Below are 23,429 nucleotides of genomic sequence, written 5' to 3'. Positions count from 1 at the left end.
TAGAGCACATTGTTTAATTAATTAGTGACTATTGGATGTCAAACATTTGACAACTCTTAAACATTCTCGATGAAACCCACTGCATCTTTTTATTAGTAGCAAGAGAAATATGCATTGTCCCATAGATAGGACAGCACATACCATGACCTTTAATAAACCAGTCGAAGGGCACATGTTGGGAAAATCCCCTTAAGAGAGAAAGGACACCCACTGCTGCCACACAGGCTACTCCTATAGATTAAGCAGCAATAATCTTTTATATGCACTTTCCCATATCCAGGACATCGTGGGTTGGGATGTGAAAACACAGTCCACAGAAGGCACCTGATTCTGTAACACATCAAACCTCAGCTGAGTGCTCGGTCTATCATCTTTATTCTAAGACAATTACACTAAATGGATACATTCTGAAATCTCTTTTCTTCTATGTTTATAACTTGGGTACAAGATACTATCATCTTTATTCTAAGAAGATTGTAATGAAAAAAACCCATTCTGAAATCTGTTTTCTTCTATGTATATAACTTGGGTAACAGACATCAACATCTTTACAAAATTAACTTTATATTTTTGTACTCGAAACATTGCCACTTGATGTGAATCTGCCCGTTTATTGGCAACATTTCCCTGATTTTGAACAAGTACAAAATAAATCAGTCCACTCTGAATGGTGCGTCGCCTGTTGCTTTCAATCCAGAAGGTATATTACACCTAAGCTGAGGGCACCATACAGGTTTATCTTACAGCCAGGCTGAGGGTGCCATACAGGTTTATATTACACCCAGGATGAGGGTGCCACACAGGTTTATATTACAGTCAGGATGAGGATGCCATACAGGTTTTTATTACATACCTATTCAATCTTACTATAGTGATAAAGACATTTTCAAACCGTGTAATAAATTTATTTTGTATTACACATATGTGCAATCTGGACCGGAACTTTTAAATGGGGAATTCCCTTCTCTTTTTTTTACTGCAGTTAGCACCTTTTATTTACTGACATCACATATGATTTACAAATTACGTCACATCGTATTTGAAACATTACACAAGGCTGCCGCAGAGTATGATTCTTAACGTTAAGCAAATCCATGAAAGGAGTTTTGATCATAGATTTAACAAAGTGTTGTTAAGACATTAAATTAAAAAACGTTTTTGTAAAACATAAAAGAAGGTATGTAATAAATACAGAACTTCATATACGTTGTTTTTGCTTCCTATTTATTGCACTCGTTTATTTTTAGAAAGAACATACCACTCGACTGCTACGCAGTCTCGTGGTATATATTCTTGCGCAAAATAAACTCGTGCAATAAATAGGAAGCGAAAACAACGTATGTGAAGTTCTGTATATACATTACACCCAGGCCGAGGGCACCATACAGGTTTATATTACAGCCAGGCTGAGGGCACTATACAGGTTTATATTACACCCAGGCCGAGGGCACCATACAGGTTTATATTACAGCCAGGCCGAGGGCACCATACAGGTTTATATTAAAGCCAGGCCGAGGGCACCATACAGGTTTATATTACACCCAGGCTGAGGGCACCATACAGGTTTATATTACAGCCAGGCCGAGAGCACCATACAGGTTTATATTACAGCCAGGCCGAGAGCACCATACAGGTTTATATTACAGCCAGGCCAAGAGCACCATACAGGTTTATATTACAGCCAGGCCAAGGGCACCATACAGGTTTATATTACAGCCAGGCCAAGGGCACCATACAGGTTTATATTACACCCAGGCCGATGGCACCATACAGGTTTATATTACACCCAGGCCGATGGCACCATACAGGTTTATATTATGGCCAGGCCGAGGGCACCATACAGGTTTATATTACAGCCAGGCCGAGGGCACCATACAGGTTTATATTACACCAAGGCTGAGGGCACCATACAGGTTTATATTACAGCCAGGCTGAGGGCACCATACAGGTTTATATTACACCCAGGCCGAGGGCACCATACAGGTTTATATTACACCCAGGCCGAGGGGACCATACAGGTTTATATTACAGCCAGGCTGAGGGCACTATACAGGTTTATATTACACCAAGGCCGAGGGCACCATACAGGTTTATATTATGGCCAGGCTGAGGGCACTATACAGGTTTATATTAAAGCCAGGCCGAGGGCACCATACATGTTTATATTACACCCAGGCTGAGGGCACTATACAGGTTTATATTACATCCAGGCTGAGGGCACTATACAGGTTTATATTAAAGCCAGGCCGAGGGCACCATACAGGTTTATATTACACCAAGGCCGAGGGCACCATACAGGTTTATATTACACCCAGGCCGAGGGCACCATACAGGTTTATATTACAGCCATGCTGAGGGCACTATACAGGTTTATATTACACCAAGGCCAAGGGCACCATACAGGTTTATATTATACCCGGGCCGAGGGCACTATACAGGTTTATATTACACCAAGGCCGAGGGCACCATACAGGTTTATATTACAGCCAGGCCGAGGGCACCATACAGGTTTATATTATACCCAGGCTGAGGGCACCATACAGGTTTATATTACAGCCAGGATGAGGGCATTACACAGGTTTATATTATACCCAAGATGAGGGCACCATACAGGTTTATATTACAGCCAGGTTGAGGGCACAATTCATTTCAACTTATTTTCGTGCTTATATCCAATTATAGTTCAAGCACGCTGTCCTGGGCACACACCTCAGCTATCTGTCCAGGACAGTGGGTTAGTTGTTAGTTTGTTAGTGGTTAGTGAGAGAGAAGAGGGTGTAGTGGCCTTACACCTACCCACTGAGCTCTTAAGAACTCGCTCTGGGTTGGAGACGGTGCCGAGCTGCGAACCCTGTACCTACCAGCCTGTAGACCGATGGCTTAACCACTGCACCACTGAGGCCGGTAAGAGGGCACCATGAACAGGTTTAAAAGAAATGCCAAAATATTCGATCAAAACTAGAAGATAAACTTTTAAATGTTTAATGTTAAATTTCTATCTAACTTTTTGTCAATTCTAAATTTCCAAATCTCTCTCTGTTCGTTTGTGAATATTAAAGAAAACACCACTAGGTTTATACTTTTAAATAAATTGTTTATTCAAACAAAAGATACATAAAAAAAATATCAATATAATGAGAAGTGATATGAATGGAGAACACGATACAATACCATATTAAAGTCTGATTTAATAAACAAAATACTGGCAATTGTTGACTTGACATATTTGTTGTAACCTTTAGATTACCATGGCTGTGGTAACCTGCACATAGGTTACTAGACCCTATTTATACTTCAGTGTTTGAATACCAAAACAATATTCTACAATAGAAACAAACGAGATGAAAACACTCAGTATACTGTGAAGGTCATTGGTTAAACACCACCTATTCAGGTGAGATATTATCAAACTATTTTGCCTGTTATGACTAGTTCACTGATCACAGGGTGTAATAACTTCTTATACCGTCTAATGCAGTGTCTAATGCAGTGTTAGCGATCGTCAGCTTTATTTTCATACAATCAGGCTTCATGGCCAATTGTTGCTCAACTGATTTTTTTCTATGCTTTGGATTAAGGAAATCGGGCAGGAGTTTGTGTTTGTATACATCCACTTGTTGTTTAATCTGTATACAGAAAGATGTTTACATTTCACAAAACTGGTTGACAATGGTTTCAAATAAAAGGAAAGTAACAAGAGAGCACATACCATGGCCTTTTATATACGGGGTACTTAATAGAAGCATGAATGTTTTGCCCACAAATAAACACAATTGTACATGAACAGGGCAACTTATTGTTTTAATGGTGAGCACACATAACAGCCTTTGATATATTAGTCAATGAATGGTGGATGGAATGGGAAATCACCCAGGTGATCGACAGATGGGATTGATCCTGTAACCTATGACACTTGAGACAAGGTCTACCACTAAAAGAATGTTATGTAGCTCAGTGGTACAGAGCTCAATCTGTAGTGACACGGTAAACACTCTACCACTAAAAGAGTGTTATGTAGCTGTGGTACAGTGCTCAATCTGTAGTGAGATGGAACTTGAGACAAACACTATACAACTATAAGAGTGTTATGTAGCTCAGTGGTACAGTGTTCAATCTGTAGTGAGATGGAACTTGAGACAAACACTGTACCACTATAAGAGTGTTATATAGCTGTTGTACAGTGCTCAATTTGTGGTGAGATGTATAGTGTTTGTTTCAAGTTCCAACTAAAAGAGTGTTATGTAGCTCAGTGGTACAGTGCTCAATCTGTAGTGAGATGGAACTTGAGACAAACACTGTACCACTAAAAGAGTGTTATGTAGCTGTGGTACAGTGCTCAATTTGTGGTGAGATGGAACTTGAGACAAACACTGTACCACTATAAGAGTATTATGTAGCTGAGTGCTCAATATGTGGTGCAACTGGACTTGAGACAAACACTGTACAACTATAAGAGTGTTATGTAGCTGTGGTACAGTGCTCAATATGTGGTGCAACTGGACTTGAGACAAACACTGTACAACTATAAGAGTGTTATGTAGCTGTGGTACAGTGCTCAATATGTGGTGCAACTGGACTTGAGACAAACACTGTACAACTATAAGAGTGTTATGTAGCTCAGTGCTCAGTATGTGGTGCAACTGGACTTGAGACAAATACTGTACCGCTATAAGAGGTCATCTGAACACACTGTTTAAGTCATCTGAACACACAGTGTGTTAGACAGCGAGGAAGATGGGAGGTCAAGTCATCTGATTACACAGTGTGTTAGACAGCGAGGAAGACGCGAGGTCCAGTGTTCTGAACACACAGTGTGTTAGACAGTGAAGAAGATGGGAGGTCCAGTCATCTGATTACACAGTGTGTTAGACAGCGAGGAAGACGCGAGGTCCAGTGTTCTGATTACACAGTGTGTTAGACAGCGAGGAAGACGCGAGGTCCAGTCATCTGATTACACAGTGTGTTAGACAGCGAGGAAGACGCGAGGTCCAGTCATCTGATTACACAGTGTGTTAGACAGCGAGGTAGACGCGAGGTCCAGTCATCTGATTACACAGTGTGTTAGACAGCGAGGAAGACGTGAGGTCCAGTCATCTGAACACAGTGTGTTAGACAGTGAGGAAGACGTGAGGTCCAGTCATCTGAACACACAGTGTGTTAGACAGCGAGGAAGATGGGAGGTCCAGTCATCTGAACACACAGTGTGTTAGACAGTGAGGAAGATGCGAGGTCCAGTCATCTGAACACACAGTGTGTTAGACAGTGAGGAAGATGCGAGGTCCAGTCATCTGAACACACAGTGTGTTAGACAGCGAGGAAAATGGGAGGTCCAGTCATCTGATTACAGTGTGTTAGACAGTGAGGGAGACGCGAGGCCCAGTCATCTGATTACACAGTGTGTTAGACAGTGAGGGAGACGTGAGGTCCAGTCATCTGACCACACACAGTGTGTGTTAGACAGTGAGGGAGACGTGAGGTCCAGTCATCTGATTACACAGTGTGTTAGACAGTGAGGGAGACGTGAGGTCCAGTCATCTGATTACACAGTGTGTTAGACAGCGAGGGAGACGTGAGGTCCAGTCATCTGAACACACAGTGTGTTAGACAGCGAGGAAGATGCGCGGTCCAGTCTTCTGAACACACAGTGTGTTAGACAGTGAGGGAGACGTGAGGTCCAGTCATCTGATTACACAGTGTGTTAGACAGTGAGGAAGACGCGAGGTCCAGTCATCTGAACACACAGTGTGTTAGACAGTGAGGAAGATGTGAGGTCCAGTCATCTGAACACACAGTGTGTTAGACAGTGAGGAAGATGCGAGGTCCAGTCATCTGAACACAGTGTGTTAGACAGCGAGCAAGACGCGAGGTCCAGTGTTCTGAACACACAGTGTGTTAGACACTGAGGAAGATGCGTGGTCCAGTCATCTGATTACACAGTGTGTTAGACAGTGAGGAAGACGTGAGGTCCAGTCATCTGATTACACAGTGTGTTAGACAGCGAGGAAGATGTGAGGTCCAGTCATCTGAACACACAGTGTGTTAGACAGTGAGGAAGACGTGAGGTCCAGTGTTCTGAACACACAGTGTGTTAGACACTGAGGAAGATGCGTGGTCCAGTCATCTGATTACACAGTGTGTTAGACAGTGAGGAAGACGTGAGGTCCAGTCATCTGATTACACAGTGTGTTAGACAGTGAGGAAGACGTGAGATCCAGTCATCTGATTACACAGTGTGTTAGACAGCGAGGAAGATGTGAGGTCCAGTCATCTGAACACACAGTGTGTTAGACAGTGACGAAGATGTGAGGTCCAGTCATCTGAACACACAGTGTGTTAGACAGTGAGGAAGACGCGAGGTCCAGTCATCTGAACACACAGTGTGTTAGACAGTGAGGAAGATGCGAGGTCCAGTCATCTGAACACAGTGTGTTAGACAGCGAGGAAGACGCGAGGTCCAGTGTTCTGAACACACAGTGTGTTAGACACTGAGGAAGATGCGTGGTCCAGTCATCTGATTACACAGTGTGTTAGACAGTGAGGAAGACGTGAGGTCCAGTCATCTGATTACACAGTGTGTTAGACAGTGAGGAAGATATGAGATCCAGTCATCTGATTACACAGTGTGTTAGACAGCGAGGGAGACGTGAGGTCCAGTCATCTGAACACACAGTGTGTTAGACAGCGAGGAAGATGCGCGGTCCAGTCTTCTGAACACACAGTGTGTTAGACAGTGAGGGAGACGTGAGGTCCAGTCATCTGATTACACAGTGTGTTAGACAGTGAGGAAGACGCGAGGTCCAGTCATCTGAACACACAGTGTGTTAGACAGTGAGGAAGATGTGAGGTCCAGTCATCTGAACACACAGTGTGTTAGACAGTGAGGAAGATGCGAGGTCCAGTCATCTGAACACAGTGTGTTAGACAGCGAGCAGGACGCGAGGTCCAGTGTTCTGAACACACAGTGTGTTAGACACTGAGGAAGATGCGTGGTCCAGTCATCTGATTACACAGTGTGTTAGACAGTGAGGAAGACGTGAGGTCCAGTCATCTGATTACACAGTGTGTTAGACAGCGAGGAAGATGTGAGGTCCATTCATCTGAACACACAGTGTGTTAGACAGTGAGGAAGACGTGAGGTCCAGTCATCTGAACACACAGTGTGTTAGACAGTGAGGAAGATGCGAGGTCCAGTCATCTGAACAGTGTGTTAGACAGCGAGGAAGACGTGAGGTCCAGTGTTCTGAACACACAGTGTGTTAGACACTGAGGAAGACGCGAGGTCCAGTCATCTGAACACAGTGTGTTAGACAGCGAGCAAGACGCGAGGTCCAGTGTTCTGAACACACAGTGTGTTAGATACTGAGGAAGATGCGTGGTCCAGTCATCTGATTACACAGCGTGTTAGACAGTGAGGAAGACGTGAGGTCCAGTCATCTGATTATACAGTGTGTTAGACAGCGAGGAAGATGTGAGGTCCAGTCATCTGAACACACAGTGTGTTAGACAGTGAGGAAGACGTGAGGTCCAGTCATCTGAACACACAGTGTGTTAGACAGTGAGGAAGATGCGAGGTCCAGTCATCTGAACACAGTGTGTTAGACAGCGAGGAAGACGCGAGGTCCAGTGTTCTGAACACACAGTGTGTTAGACACTGAGGAAGATGCGTGGTCCAGTCATCTGATTACACAGTGTGTTAGACAGTGAGGAAGACGCGAGGTCCAGTCATCTGATTACACAGTGTGTTAGACAGTGAGGGAGATGTGAGGTCCAGTCATCTGAACACACAGTGTGTTAGACAGTGAGGAAGATGCAAGGTCCAGTCATCTGATTACACAGTGTGTTAGACAGTGAGGAAGACGTGAGGTCCAGTCATCTGATTACACAGTGTGTTAGACAGTGAGGAAGACGTGAGATCCAGTCATCTGATTACACAGTGTGTTAGACAGCGAGGAAGATGTGAGGTCCAGTCATCTGAACACACAGTGTGTTAGACAGTGAGGAAGACGCGAGGTCCAGTCATCTGAACACAGTGTGTTAGACAGCGAGGAAGATGTGAGGTCCAGTCATCTGAACACACAGTGTGTTAGACAGCGAGGAAGATGGGAGGTCCAGTCATCTGAACACACAGTGTGTTAGACAGTGAGGATCATCTGATTACACAGTGTGTTAGACAGTGAGGAAGACGTGAGGTCCAGTCATCTGATTACACAGTGTGTTAGACAGTGAGGAAGACGTGAGATCCAGTCATCTGATTACAGTGTGTTAGACAGCGAGGAAGACGCGAGGTCCAGTCATCTGAACACAGTGTGTTAGACAGCGAGGAAGATGTGAGGTCCAGTCATCTGAACACACAGTGTGTTAGACAGCGAGGAAGATGGGAGGTCCAGTCATCTGAACACACAGTGTGTTAGACAGTGAGGAAGATGTGAGGTCCAGTCATCTGAACACACAGTGTGTTAGACAGTGAGGAAGACGCGAGGTCCAGTCATCTGAACACACAGTGTGTTGGACAGTGAGGAAGACGTGAGGTCCAGTCATCTGATTACACAGTGTGTTAGACAGTGAGGAAGATATGAGATCCAGTCATCTGATTACACAGTGTGTTAGACAGCGAGGAAGATGTGAGGTCCAGTCATCTGAACACACAGTGTGTTAGACAGTGAGGAAGATGCGAGGTCCAGTCATTTGAACACAGTGTGTTATACAGCGAGGAAGATGTGAGGTCCAGTCATCTGAACACACAGTGTGTTAGACAGCGAGGAAGATGGGAGGTCCAGTCATCTGAACACAGTGTGTTAGACAGCGAGGAAGATGTGAGGTCCAGTCATCTGAACACACAGTGTGTCAGACAGTGAGGAAGATGCGAGGTCCAGTCATCTGAACACAGTGTGTTATACAGCGAGGAAGATGCGAGGTCCAGTCATCTGAACACACAGTGTGTTAGACAGCGAGGAAGATGGGAGGTCCAGTCATCTGAACACACAGTGTGTTAGACAGCGAGGAAGATGTGAGGTCCAGTCATCTGAACACACAGTGTGTTAGACAGTGAGGAAGACGCGAGGTCCAGTCATCTGATTACACAGTGTGTTAGACAGTGAGGGAGATGTGAGGTCCAGTCATCTGAACACACAGTGTGTTAGACAGTGAGGAAGATGCAAGGTCCAGTCATCTGATTACACAGTGTGTTAGACAGCGAGGAAGACGCGAGGTCCAGTTATCTGAAAACACAGTGCGATAGACTGTGAGGGAGACGTGAGGTCCAGTCATCGGATTACACAGTGTGTTAGACAGTGAGGGAGACGCGAGGTCCAGTCATCGGATTACACAGTGTGTTAGACAGTGAGGAAGACACGAGGTCCAGTCATCTGAACACAGTGTGTTAGACAGTGAGGAAGATGCGAGGTCCTGTCTTCTGAACACACAGTGTGTTAGACAGCGAGGGAGACGTGAGGTCCAGTCTTCTGAACTCAGTGTGTTAGACAGCAAGGAAGAATGAATGAATGAATGAATGTTTAACAACACCCCAGCACGAAAAATACAACGGCTATTGGGTGTCAAACTATGGTAATGCAAATAAATAAAGTGATGATCAACATCAATATAAAAATTCAGTGTAAAGAACTGTGCAAAAACACAAATATCACAGAATTTTACGGATACTGAATTTTACTAAAAACTTCAATTGTGTGCTGTATTGGCCATTGTCAAAGAGAATGTTACACCCCTGCACCACGGTGAGGTTACAGCACACGCAGGGGAGACAGCGAGGAAGATGTGAGGTCCAGTCATCTGATTACACAGTGTGTTAGACAGTGAGGAAGACGCGAGGTCCAGTCATCTGATTACACAGTGTGTTAGACAGCGAGGAAGACGTGAGGTCCAGTCATCTGAACACACAGTGTGTTAGACAGCGAGGTCCAGTCTTCTGAACACACAGTGTGTTAGACAACGAGGAAGATGCGTGGTCCAGTCATCTGATTACACAGTGTGTTAGACAGTGAGGAAGACGTGAGGTCCAGTCATCTGATTACACAGTGTGTTAGACAGTGAGGAAGACTCGAGGTCCAGTCTTCTGAACACACAGTGTGTTAGACAGCGAGGAAGACGTGAGGTCCAGTCATCTGATTACACAGTGTGTTAGACAGTAAGGAAGACGTGAGGTCCAGTCATCTGATTACACAGTGTGTTAGACAGTGAGGAAGATGTGAGATCCAGTCATCTGAACACACAGCGTGTTAGACAGTGAGGAAGATGCAAGGTCCAGTCATCTGATTACAAAGTGTGTTAGACAGCGAGGAAGACGCGATGTCCATTTATCTGAAAACACAGTGTGTTAGACAGTGAGGGAGATGTGGTCCAGTCATCTGAACACACAGTGTGTTAGACAGCGAGGAAGACGCGAGGTCCAGTCTTCTGAACACACAGTGTGTGCTCCCCCATATTGACTTTCTCCAACAATGCTAAATGTTTACAGCTCCCCATCTCTATTGATTCACAAACCCGGGGAAATATTTTGGTTACAGAACTTTTGTTGTGTTGTTAATTGTTGTTTTTACATGTGCTAGCATTTGGATGATGGTTTGCTGAGAAGTTAACCAGCATTGTGCACACTGTTATAAAAAGATGATTATTAATAATCTTGCGATAAACCTGGACACTAGAGAACTAGAAAGAATAGATCTGGGACAGTTTCATGACCTCCCAACTAGGGAAGGAAATGTTTTATTTCAAGATGCACTCAACACATTTTATTTACGGTTGTATGGTTAAGGACCACACAGATATTAGGAGAGAAAACCTGCTGTCGCCACTTCATGGCCTACTCTTTTCGATTAGCAGCAAAGGGATCTTTTATATGCACCATCCCGCAGACAGGATAGTACATACCATAGCCTTCGTTACACCTGTTGTGGAGCACTAGCTGGAATGAGAAATAGCCCAATGGGCCCACCGACGGGGATCAATCCTAGCTCGATCGTGAAGCAGGCGAGCACTGTACCACTGAGCTACATCACACGCCCCCAGACCTCTCAACTAATGGAGACATCTATCAACACAACAAATCTCATAATATATTGCTTAGGTATCACACTACTGAGTAACTAAACACACAAATGCATGTAAGCAAACACACATAAACACATGCGTGCATGCAAGCATACATACTAAAATCCTTCAAAATCAGAGCTTCAGTAAACAAAAATGTCCTGAAAGCCAGACTTTTTACTTGGTTTCACTGTGTATGAAAGAGATGTCACTGACAACTGTAACCTCTCTAAAGGAGATAAGCCCTAAAGCCAGACTTTTTACTTGGTTTCACTGTGTATGAAAGAGATGTCACTGACTAATGTAACCTCTCTAAAGGAGATAAGCCCTAAAGCCAGACTTTTTACTTGGTTTCACTGTGTATGAAAGAGATGTCACTGACAACTGTAACCTCTCTAAAGGAGATACGCCCTAAAGCCAGACTTTTTACTTGGTTTCACTGTGTATGAAAGAGTTGTCACTGACAACTGTAACCTCTCTAAAGGAGATAAGCCCTAAAGCCAGACTTTTTACTTGGTTTCACTGTGTATGAAAGAGATGTCACTGACAACTGTAACCTCTCTAAAGGAGATAAGCTTTAAAGCCAGACTTTTTACTTGGTTTCACTATGTATGAAAGAGATGTCACTGACAACTGTAACCTCTCTAAAGGAGATAAGCCCTAAAGCCAGACTTTTTACTTGGTTTCATGAAAGAGATGTCACTGACAACTGTCAACATGTTCATGAGAGCACAAATATGTTGCCACACATTCTAAATCAGTAAACAGTAATAGCTAATGAAAATTAGATCATTTAATGATCCTGCACTGCAGCACACATTTAAAAACTAAAACAAAATGTTTTTGATGTACACTTTTAGGAGTGGGGAGGGGGACACCAAACAATCATTTGTATGCTTGAAAAAACTGTGAAGAGCTTGTTGTGTGGTGTGACAGCACCATGAGCAGCAAGTTTAGTGTCGGTTGGACCCAACCAACTCTGTCTATCATGGTCAGAACCCTGCTTCATGAATATTAGCCACATACAAAACTGGCCACTTCTGTCAGTTAATCAACAGATCACCACTGATATTCAACAGGCATGTAAATATTTCACTGTATGTAAATAATATACTAATATTAAGTGAATAAAATACAAACATGACAGGTGTATAATGGACTTTTTTTTATACATCGATAAATTCCTAAAAAATGAGAAACAATTCTTATAATTACTAAAAGTACAAGAAGTGTACCTTAAAACACTCAAAAATAATTTCTTTCGTTCTTACCGTCAACCATGTTCTGTAAATAAGCGTAGGAATACATGTATGCATACTATTGGAAATTGTCTGTCTAAAAATAAAAATAAGTATTGAATCAACAAAAACAGTGTATATATCTTTATTTTAACTTATATATATAACATGAATATCTCATCCAGTTTCCCTTATTTTTTTAATCGAGAAAACAGGTCACTTCCTTGTTCTATTTTTAAAACGATCACTGAACTGGGTCATTGGGCTTCTCGCCCATCCAGCTAAAAATAGTTCCAATCGATCTTGGTCTTCCGTGATGACGTATTTTTATGAGGTTTATGGAAGGATAACGCTTGGATTTTTAGTGACGTCAGCCAATCAGAATACAGTAAATCGTATAAATTCGGAAAGTTTGTAATTATATATATATATATATATTACAGTTAAATTATTTTAATGCATAACATCCAACAATACATTTTTGGCTAAAAATATTAAATTATATTTGTAATTAAATAAAAGCAAATAGATATTAAAAAGTTCTTGTTTTTATAGTAAAGTATGTGTATTTCCAAGTGTCATAATTTTACAAAGTAATATTACTGTTTGACTATAACCAAGTCCTGTAGATGTAAATTAAAACCGCTATCCTTACTTTGCACCACAACTGCTATATCAAAAGCTGTGGTATGTACTATTATATCTGTGGGATGGTGCATAAAAAAGATCCCTTGCTACTAATGGAAAAATGTAGCAGATTTCCTCTCTAAGACTATATGTTAAAATTACCAATTCCAATAGCCAATGATTAATAAATCAATGTGCTTTAGTGGTGTCATTAAACAAAACACTTTTAACTTTATTAAAGTGAAGTACAATGTACATAGAGAAATAAGATAAATATTGATACTAATGAACGTTGTGCTGATTCCAACCAAGGGTGTGAAATACAATGGCCAGCACTATTTGATAACAATCTGTAGGCCTTAATGTGTTATTCAATATGTGCTGCTCACTGAACATTGCTGCCTCTGTTCCCCTCTGATGACATCACAGATATTTATGTAACCACCTATGATGACACCAGATATTTATGTAACCACCTATGATGACACCACAGATATTTATGTAACCACCTATGATGACACCACAGATATTTATGTAACCACCTATAATAACACCACAGATATTTATGTAACCACCTATGATGACATCAGATGTTTATGTAACCACCTATGATGACATCACAGATATTTATGTAACCAACTATGATAACATCAGATATTTATGTAACTACCTCTGGTAACATCACATATATTTATGTAACCACTTCTGATGACATCACATATATTTATGTAACCACCTTTGATGACATCAGATATTTATGTAACCACCTCTGATGAAATCAGATATTTATGTAACCTCTTCTGATTACATCACAGATATTTATGTAAGATTATATCAGATATTTACATTGTATGTAACAACCTGATGACATCACAAATATTTATGTAACCACCTGATGATATTTACATTGTATGTAATAACCTGATGATATTTACATTGTATGTAACAACCTGATGACATCACATAGAGGCTATTTCATGGGTTTTTTCGAATACGATTTTTATGTCAACGAGTGATGTGTGAAAACCATATTTTCACGAATTGAGCAATGAGTGAAAATATGGTTTTCACACATCACGAGTTGATATAAAAATCGTATTCGGAAAAACACCATGAAATGGTCTATTTATTATATACATATTTCCTAATTTTTGACAATATCTTTCGTTCTTTGGTAATATCTTTCACTTATCCTATCGAAAACACGTAACGTCATGATATATTTCTTCCTATGGAACTTTGCAAGAAAATGTACTTTACCATAGACTTTTAAAAAGAAATTTGATTAAAATTTATCTTTATTAACATTTATTTAACAATACTGCGGTGCAAACATACCTGACAAAGCGATCCTCTAAAAACTCCCACAAAAACAAACGAGTCGAACGCCGTTAAATTCTTACACTTACACTCGATGACACTACATTGTGTCATTATTTAGCTTCGTATTCAATTTGTTTTATATATTTTATCGTAATTGCACTTCGTATCCCATTTTTATAGGTACAGTTGTTTAAATTATGTTTTTTATTTTTCAAATACGATCAGATGCATTGGTAATCATCAAATTTAAATATGAAAAACCGAGACAAAGGGAGATAATTTAATCATGCACTTTTACAAAAAAGTAAATACGACTTCTATATTTTCACTGTAGCTAAAATACAGTGAAAATATCTTTTCACCGGATATGACTTTTATGGTGTCCGTAGATCTATATATTTCATTGCTATGTATATAATAAAAATATCTATGTAACCACCTGATGTCATCACATATATTTATGTAATCACCTGATGACATCAGGTATTTATGTAACCACATGATGACATCACAGATATTACAGAGCTTGTATTGGATTAAGAAACAAATGTTTAACAACACCCCAGCACATTATATAAAGTGGTGACGTTCTAGTTGAAATAAGTAAAAGAAACCAGTCAATCTGTCCACCAATCATATGACTAATCACTCAAATCTCAAACAGACTCAAAGCTACATCCCACAACATACAGGACTACTTCATAGATACATCCCACAACATACAGGACTACTTCACAGCTACATCATACAACATACAGGACTACTTCACAGCCACATCATACAACATACAGCACTACTTCACAGCTACATCCCACAACATACAGGACTACTTCACAGCTACATCATACAACATACAGGACTACTTCACAACCACATCATACAGGACTACTTCACAGGTACATCCCACAACATACAGGACTACTTCACAGCTACATCATACAACATACAGGACTACTTCACAGCCACATCATACAACATACAGGACTACTTCACAGCCACATCATACAACATACAGGACTACTTCACAGCCACATCATACAACATACATGACTACTTCACAGCGACATCCCACAACATACAGGACTACTTCAGCCACATCATACAACATACAGGACTACTTCAGCCACATCATACAACATACAGGACTACTTCACAGCCACATCCCACAACATACAGGACTACTTCATAGCTACATCCCACAACATACGGGACTACTTCACAGCTACAATCCACAACATACGGGACTACTTCACAGCCACATCATACAACATACTGGACTACTTCACAGCTACATCCCACAACATACAGGACTACTCTACAGCTGCATCCCACAACATATGGGACTACTTCACAGCTACATCCCACAACATATGGGACTACTTCACATCTATATCCCACAATATAAGGGACTACTACACAGCTACATCCCACAACATATGGGACTATTTCACAGCTACATCCCACAACATATGGGACTACTTCACAGCTACATCCCACAACATACAGGACTACTTCACAGCTATATCCCACAACATATGGGACTACTTCACAGCTACATCCCACAACATATGGGACTACTTCACAGCTACATCATACAAGATACAGGATTAGTCTATTTCAACCAGAAGAAGAACTCACACAAGAAAACATCACACAACATACACAAGATATGGGGATTAGTCTAGACTTAGTTTAACATGAGGTGATATAGGTTGTAGGATCAATGGTCCTCGGTACTTGTTTTTCCTATTCCAACTTGTCTCTGTCCACTCCCCCTAATAATATCGCCATAATGTAATATTAGACACTAAGTACTCATAATATTAGTTCAACCTGTGCATAACTGTCAAGAAATTATTTTTTTCCTTTTCTTCATGACTTTAATCCTAAATCCAGCCTGGAGATTGTTTTACCTCCAGGTCCTGGTCTACTCAGTGTGATATCACTTAATTTATCTGTACTAGATTTGATGCCCTGACCACAGTTAGCCATGTCAGAGATGGGCTATCTCGACAACTAAATGACTACAAGCAGTGTGCGTGGCCTGCTACTACACCCCAACACCCCGTTCAACATTATCATTCTCTGTTCATAAAACATTACAGTTCAAAGATCAACAGGAGTTGGCAGGTGTCCCAGCCAGTGATATCAACTAGAGCTAAACATAGGGAACTGTAGCTGAACACTGAAAACACTGCCCTATGTTATAACTAGAGCTAAACATGGGGAACTGTAGCTGAACACTGCCCCGTGTTATAACTAGAGCTAAACATGGGGAACTGTAGCTGAACACTGCCCCGTGTTATAACTAGAGCTAAACATGGGGAACTGTAGCTGAACACTGCCCTGTGTTGTAACTAGAGCTAAACATGGGGAACTGTAGCTGAAGCTAAACTGTTATAACTAGAGCTAAACATGGGGAACTGTAGCTGAACACTGCCCTGTGTTACAACTAGAGCTAAACATGGGGAACTGTAGCTGAACACTACCCTGTGTTATAACTAGAGCTAAACATGGGGAAATGTAGCTACTAGAGCTAAACATGGGGAACTGTAGCTGAACACTGCCCTGTGTTGTAACTAGAGCTAAACATGGGGAAATGTAGCTGAACACTGCCCCGTGTTACAACTAGAGCTAAACATGGGTAACTGTAGCTGAACACTGCCCTGTGTTACAACTAGAGCTAAACATGGGGATCTGTAGCTGATCACCGAGAACACTGCCCCGTGTTACAACTAGAGCTAAACATGGGGAACTGTAGCTGAACACTGAGAACACTGCCCCGTGTTATAACTAGAGCTAAACATGGGTAACTGTAGCTGAACACTGCCCTGTGTTATAACTAGAGCTAAACATGGGGAACTGTAGCTGAACACTGCCCTGTGTTGTAACTAGAGCTAAACATGGGGAACTGTAGCTGAACACTGCCCTGTGTTATAACTAGAGCTAAACATGGGGAAATGTAGCTCAACACTGCCCCGTGTTACAACTAGAGCTAAACATGGGTAACTGTAGCTGAACACTGCCCCGTGTTACAACTAGAGCTAAACATGGGTAACTGTAGTTGAACACTGCCCTGTGTTGTAACTAGAGCTAAACATGGGGAACTGTAGCTGAACACTGCCCTGTGTTATAACTAGAGCTAAACATGGGGAAATGTAGCTGAACACTGCCCCGTGTTACAACTAGAGCTAAACATGGGTAACTGTAGCTGAACACTGCCCCGTGTTACAACTAGAGCTAAACATGGGGATCTGTAGCTGATCACCGAGAACACTGCCCCGTGTTACAACTAGAGCTAAACATGGGGAACTGTAGCTGAACACTGAGAACACTGCCCTGTGTTATAACTAGAGCTAAACATGGGTAACTGTAGCTGAACACTGCCCTGTGTTATAACTAGAGCTAAACATGGGGAACTGTAGCTGAACACTGCCCTGTGTTATAACTAGAGCTAAACATGGGGAACTGTAGCTGAACACTGCCCTGTGTTATAACTAGAGCTAAACATGGGGAACTGTAGCTGAACACTGTCCTGTGTTATAACTAAAGCTAAACATGGGGAACTGTAGCTGAACACTGCCCTGTGTTATAACTAAAGCTGTAGCTGAACACTGAGAACACTGCCCTGTGTTATACAGACCACCACATGGCGCATACTGCTAATGTCCACACACAAGTCAGTTCTGTCACCTGTAGAAAGTCATGATGGTCATGAAGGATGGAAATGTTTTATTTAACAACGCACTCAACACATTTTATTTACGGTTATATGGCACAAGACATATGGTTAAGCACCATACAGATATTGAGAGAGGAAACCTGCTGTCGCCACTTCATGGGCTACTCTTTTTGATAAGCAGCAAGGGGTCTTTTATATGCACCATCCCAGACAGGGTAGCACATACCACGGCCTTTTATATACCAGTTGTGGTGCACTGGCTGGAACGAAAAATAACTCAATGGGCCCATCGATCCCACACCGACCTCATATCAAGCGTGCACTGTACCACTGGGCTACATCCCGCCCCTGATGGTCATGAGTGCATTATTGTGACACATCAGTCACACAGTTGTGACACATCAGTCACACAGTGAATACTTTCACATCTACCTTGCCTGCAATACTCAGTGTATATACTGCACAACATAAGAAATGCATTGTGGGTAATCAGGATCGATGAAAATTAAAGATTTGGTAATAATCGGCTATTTGACAAGAAATATTTGGTAATTTTAGCATGTATAGTCTTCAGAGGAAACCTGCTACATTTTTCCATTAGCAGCAAAGGATCAAGCTTTTATATACACACTCCCACAGACAGGACAACACATACCACATCTTTTGATATACCAGTCGTGGGGCACCGATTGGGATGGGGAAAACCCAGTTAGAGAATGGAAGACTAAAACATTAGTTAAGCAGACAACAATGTTTGTGTTCATCCATCTGAAAGGTTCTTGACTGCCATATTTATTAATGTCATTATGAAGAAATAAATTAAAATGTATTGCTGTGGTTTGGTCAATATTTTTGATACTCGTATAATTTATTAAATTAGCAAGAATCAACACCAGGAGATCATTGCATTTGTAAAAAAAAAAAAATAATAATAATAATAATTTTAAAAAAAATTGCTATATAATTTAACCAGTTATACCAGTAACTTAGCTGTATGTAGTCATATATAATAAAACAGTAATGATAATTTTCTCTTGAAAAAGCTTTAATTATTGCAATTTGTTATGTAACACACAAATGACTGGGATAGCAGCCAGCCAGTAACTACATGAAAGTGATAATGATTTTCTGTACTTCTGTAACATTAAGCACATATTAACCTGTAATCCATGAAGTGCAAAGCAGAGGAAATGTAGATGGCTGGAGGGCTTAATGATACATTACGATTAACATTCTTCGAGAATACCTCACCAGATAACCGTGCATTCATCTCCACAGTAGCAGACACAATTCTCTGCTGTTTGTTTTGAAAGCCTGCCAGTGAACAATGTGTACTTAAAACAGTGTAAATACAAATGTCACAGTAAATACAAATGTCTGTGTATGATTTTTCAATAATGTATGTTTTATGATCTCCCACTAACAGATATGGCTTGACATCAATATGACAAAATATAGATTGTTCTAATGAAACAGGGGAATGGTCTCTAGCTCAGTGGTTAGGACAATCACTCTCAGGTACTACTTATTTCGCTGGGGAGGGGGGAGACCAGGATATTTTCCATTCTGACCAATGATACATGCTGGTACATCAAAAGCCACTAAGTGGTGTTCAGTCTATGGGACCTGCAGATATATGCTGCCAACTGGCATTAGCAGCCGATGAGGAGACAACAGTTTTCACACCCTAGACTGTTGATTAAATGTTACAATTACTATATATCAGACTATAGCTCAACAGTAGCCATGTGCTGACAACAGTTTTCACACCCTAGACTGTTGATTAAATGTTACAATTACTATATATCAGACTATAGCTCAACAGTAGCCATGTGCTGACAACAGTTTTCACACCCTAGACTGTTGATTAAATGTTACAATTACTATATATCAGACTATAGCTCAACAGTAGCCATGTGCTGACAACAGTTTTCACACCCTAGACTGTTGATTAAATCTTACAATTACTATATATTAGACTATAGCTCAACAGTAGCCATGTGCTGACAAGTTTTCACACCCTAGACTGTTGATTAAATCTTACAATTACTATATATTAGACTACAGCTCAACAGTAGCCATGTGCTGACAAGTTTTCACACCCTAGACTGTTGATTAAATCTTACAATTACTATATATCAGACTATAGCTCAACAGTAGCCATGTGCTGACAACAGTTTTCACACCCTAGACTGTTGATTAAATCTTACAATTACTATATATCAGACTATAGCTCAACAGTAGCCATGTGCTGACAACAGTTTTCACACCCTAGACTGTTGATTAAGCGTTACTATCACTACATGTTAAAAGACTAAATAGTTCAACAATAGCTACATGGTTATAACAGATTTCTTACCTTAGTGTTACTATCACTACCTGTTAAGACTCTTTAATAGCTCAACAGTAGATACATGCTTCTAACAGATTTGGTGTCAGCACTGGGTTATTGTGATATTTGGTTGATAGAAAGAAACAGGGGAAACCTGCCACCACCGTATAGGCTACTCCTAATGATCAAGCAGCAAAAGATCTTTTATATGCACTTTTGCAAAGACAGGACAGTACATACCATGGCTTTTGATGTAATATTTATAACAAGACTCAACTATTATAATATTTATAAGCAGATCTATGCACTTTTTCATGTGTGATTGTGTAGAACTACATTGACTAGGCGTGGGGAAATCCCCTGACAAGTCTAGGTTAAATTATTTAGCTACATACACAGTAAGCACCCTGAATAAGAAAGCACAGGTTAAAAAGCATTATAACGCATGACCTATCACGGGTGTCTTCACTTTAATGTATAATATAAATGACCAGGACAAGTCTAGAAGCTTTTATGCTTTTCTTGTGTGATTATCGATTGATAGGCCTCACCACACAGAGGTTTATATTTGCTGTAGTAGGTTGTGCAGTGTTGACAAAGTTTAACGCATCAAGAATAAAACAAAAATGACCACATAAAGTCTAGATATGGCTTTGCTTTGAGACTGTCATTTGTATGTGATTATTGATCCATAGGCCACACCATACTGAGGTTTAAACACCACTGTGGGTCACATGACAGAGGATTGAGACATTTCACCAGTGTCTTCATTTGTCCCTGACATTATGGTTATGAGGATGTCAACACACATCATGAGGATTGTAGTGTGACCAGAGTATCATGTGTTTTAAACAAGCACACTGTTGAGAATGAAAGCAGCAAACACCGCTGGATCAAAGCTCACATTCATTTCTAGTTATACTCGCTTTTGGTTCTTCTACTTGTCCACAATTTCACCTAATCAATAACTACAGATTTCACTTCATGTGGCCACTTCCTAGCTCGAGACCTTGACCCAAATACAGATTTCATTGAATATCTTTTAAAGAAACCCATTACATTTAAATTGAAAAATTAATATAATAATAATCCTATAAATTCTGCAACAGTTCTACAGACATACAAAGTTAACATGATAAAACATTTGATAATTTTGGCACAGAGCCTTTTGAGGAAAAGCACAGTTGGTTTATTAGCAAGGAGTCTTTTATATGCACTTTCCCAGACAGGACAGATTACACAGCAGCCTCTGATAAAGCACTAGTTGAAATGGGTGAATACAGTGGGTTCACCGAGTGTTACGAATGATCCTCTGACCCAAACATCTCGGGCGAGCACTCTATCCACAGATCTTGTCCTGAAATATTTCACGCTGTTTCGTTTCTATGAGGGTTTTTTTATTGTCTTATGATTAAAAAACAATTGCCGTGGGGGTTTTTTTTTTTGCGTGTGTAAACAGTACTCTACGTTGCGACCAAAATGGTCACCAATGCAACCAAAATGTTGGCATGGCAACTGACTGATTTATTATCATCACCATCTGACGACGGACTCCAAAAACATCTAAGTATTAAATTATTTAGCATGTGCATTCAGAGTCCTAACAGCGAAAACCAATGAAATTTGTTGACATTATTGTACAGTCGAAACACTTCGTTATTTACGAAGTTGTCCGATTGATCATTGTGAATTCAGTTTAAATTTTTCGTACCGTTTGGAACTCATCGCTGAGTTTAGTGCCAGCAGTGATTTGGCGAAAACAATCCAGATACTTGCGAAAACAATCCAGATACTTCAATTGGTGTGTTATTTTAATGCACACAACCATTTGGAATATCTCAATTGACATCGATTTCTGGATCATGTATGTAATCGGCCGACTAAAGAAGTTCCGAATACTGTATTGTACTATACATAACCGATTCACTATGGTACATTACTGGTGGCTGCATTCGAATGAAAAACACAAGTACAAAATCATGTAAAGGTTGCTCACTCACCGTTCATACAATCCACATTGTAATCAAACGTGCAAAATGGAGACTGATTATTAAACAATGCATTACACAGTGGGCATTTCAACAATTACCACAGGATGCGTTACAAACGTTATGGGGAAGGGGAGGGGTTGTTTGTCAAGATTTACTTACCAGCAATGTCTTTAAAACAATGTGATTTTATAAAGCATAAACTAAATACCTCCCACCTCCCTCATGCAATCAATTCTGAAATGGTCCTCATTTCAAATTCATGATTGAATAAAAGCTAAACAATTTCATAACAATTACATGCATAAATGATACAAAAAGAGTAGTGTTGCTAGTAAAAAAATTAAACTTGGCAAGTAGAGCACTGATAAGCAGTCCTCAAAGTGCAAGGTGAGTTAATGGATGAATCGCCTCAACAATGTTGTGTGAATTATTTGTTTGATACACAAGTTAAGAAATGGGATCGACTTTAAAATAATGGTTACTTTAAATACTTCATCACAATTAAAATTAAGAATGCATGTTGAAATCCATATTAACAACAGAATGCGAAAAATTCAGGGCTATAGCTATAATTTATAAAACAGACCAGTATTTTTATGAAAGTAGTGCTAAGTAGTCAACATGATAATTGATTAGACATTACTTTATAACAACGTTCAGTGTACACACACTGAATTATTTTTCATCTCCCAACATCCAATCAGATGGTGTCTTCATCTCTCAACATCCAATCAGATGGTGTCTTCATCTCCCAACATCCAATCAGATGGTGTCTTCATATTTCAGCTTGTTGGTGGGCCCTTTGGGCTATTTCTTGTTCCATCCAGTACTCCACAACTGATGTAAGAAAGGCCATTGGTATGTACTATCCTGTCAGTTGAATACTGCATAAAAAAGATCCTTTACTGCTAATCAGCAAGAGTAGCCCATCGTGTGGTGACAGTGAGTCCTCTCTAATAATCTGTGTAGTCCTTAACCGCATGTCGGACACCATATAACCATAATTAAAAAATGTCTTGTGTCATTAAATAAAACACTTCTTCTTTTCCTTTTACCGTCCTCAGTAGTGTCGTGGTTAAGCCATCAAACATAAGGCTGGTAGGTACTGGGTTCGCAGCCCGGTACTAGCTCCCACCCAGAGTGGGGTTTAATGCCTCAATGGATAGGGTTAGACTACTACACCAACTTCT

Source organism: Gigantopelta aegis, chromosome 8 (genome assembly GCF_016097555.1).
Source record: "Gigantopelta aegis isolate Gae_Host chromosome 8, Gae_host_genome, whole genome shotgun sequence".
In the NCBI taxonomy this organism is placed as follows: Eukaryota; Metazoa; Mollusca; class Gastropoda; order Neomphalida; family Peltospiridae; genus Gigantopelta; species Gigantopelta aegis.
This window is presented reverse-complemented; position numbering follows the sequence as displayed.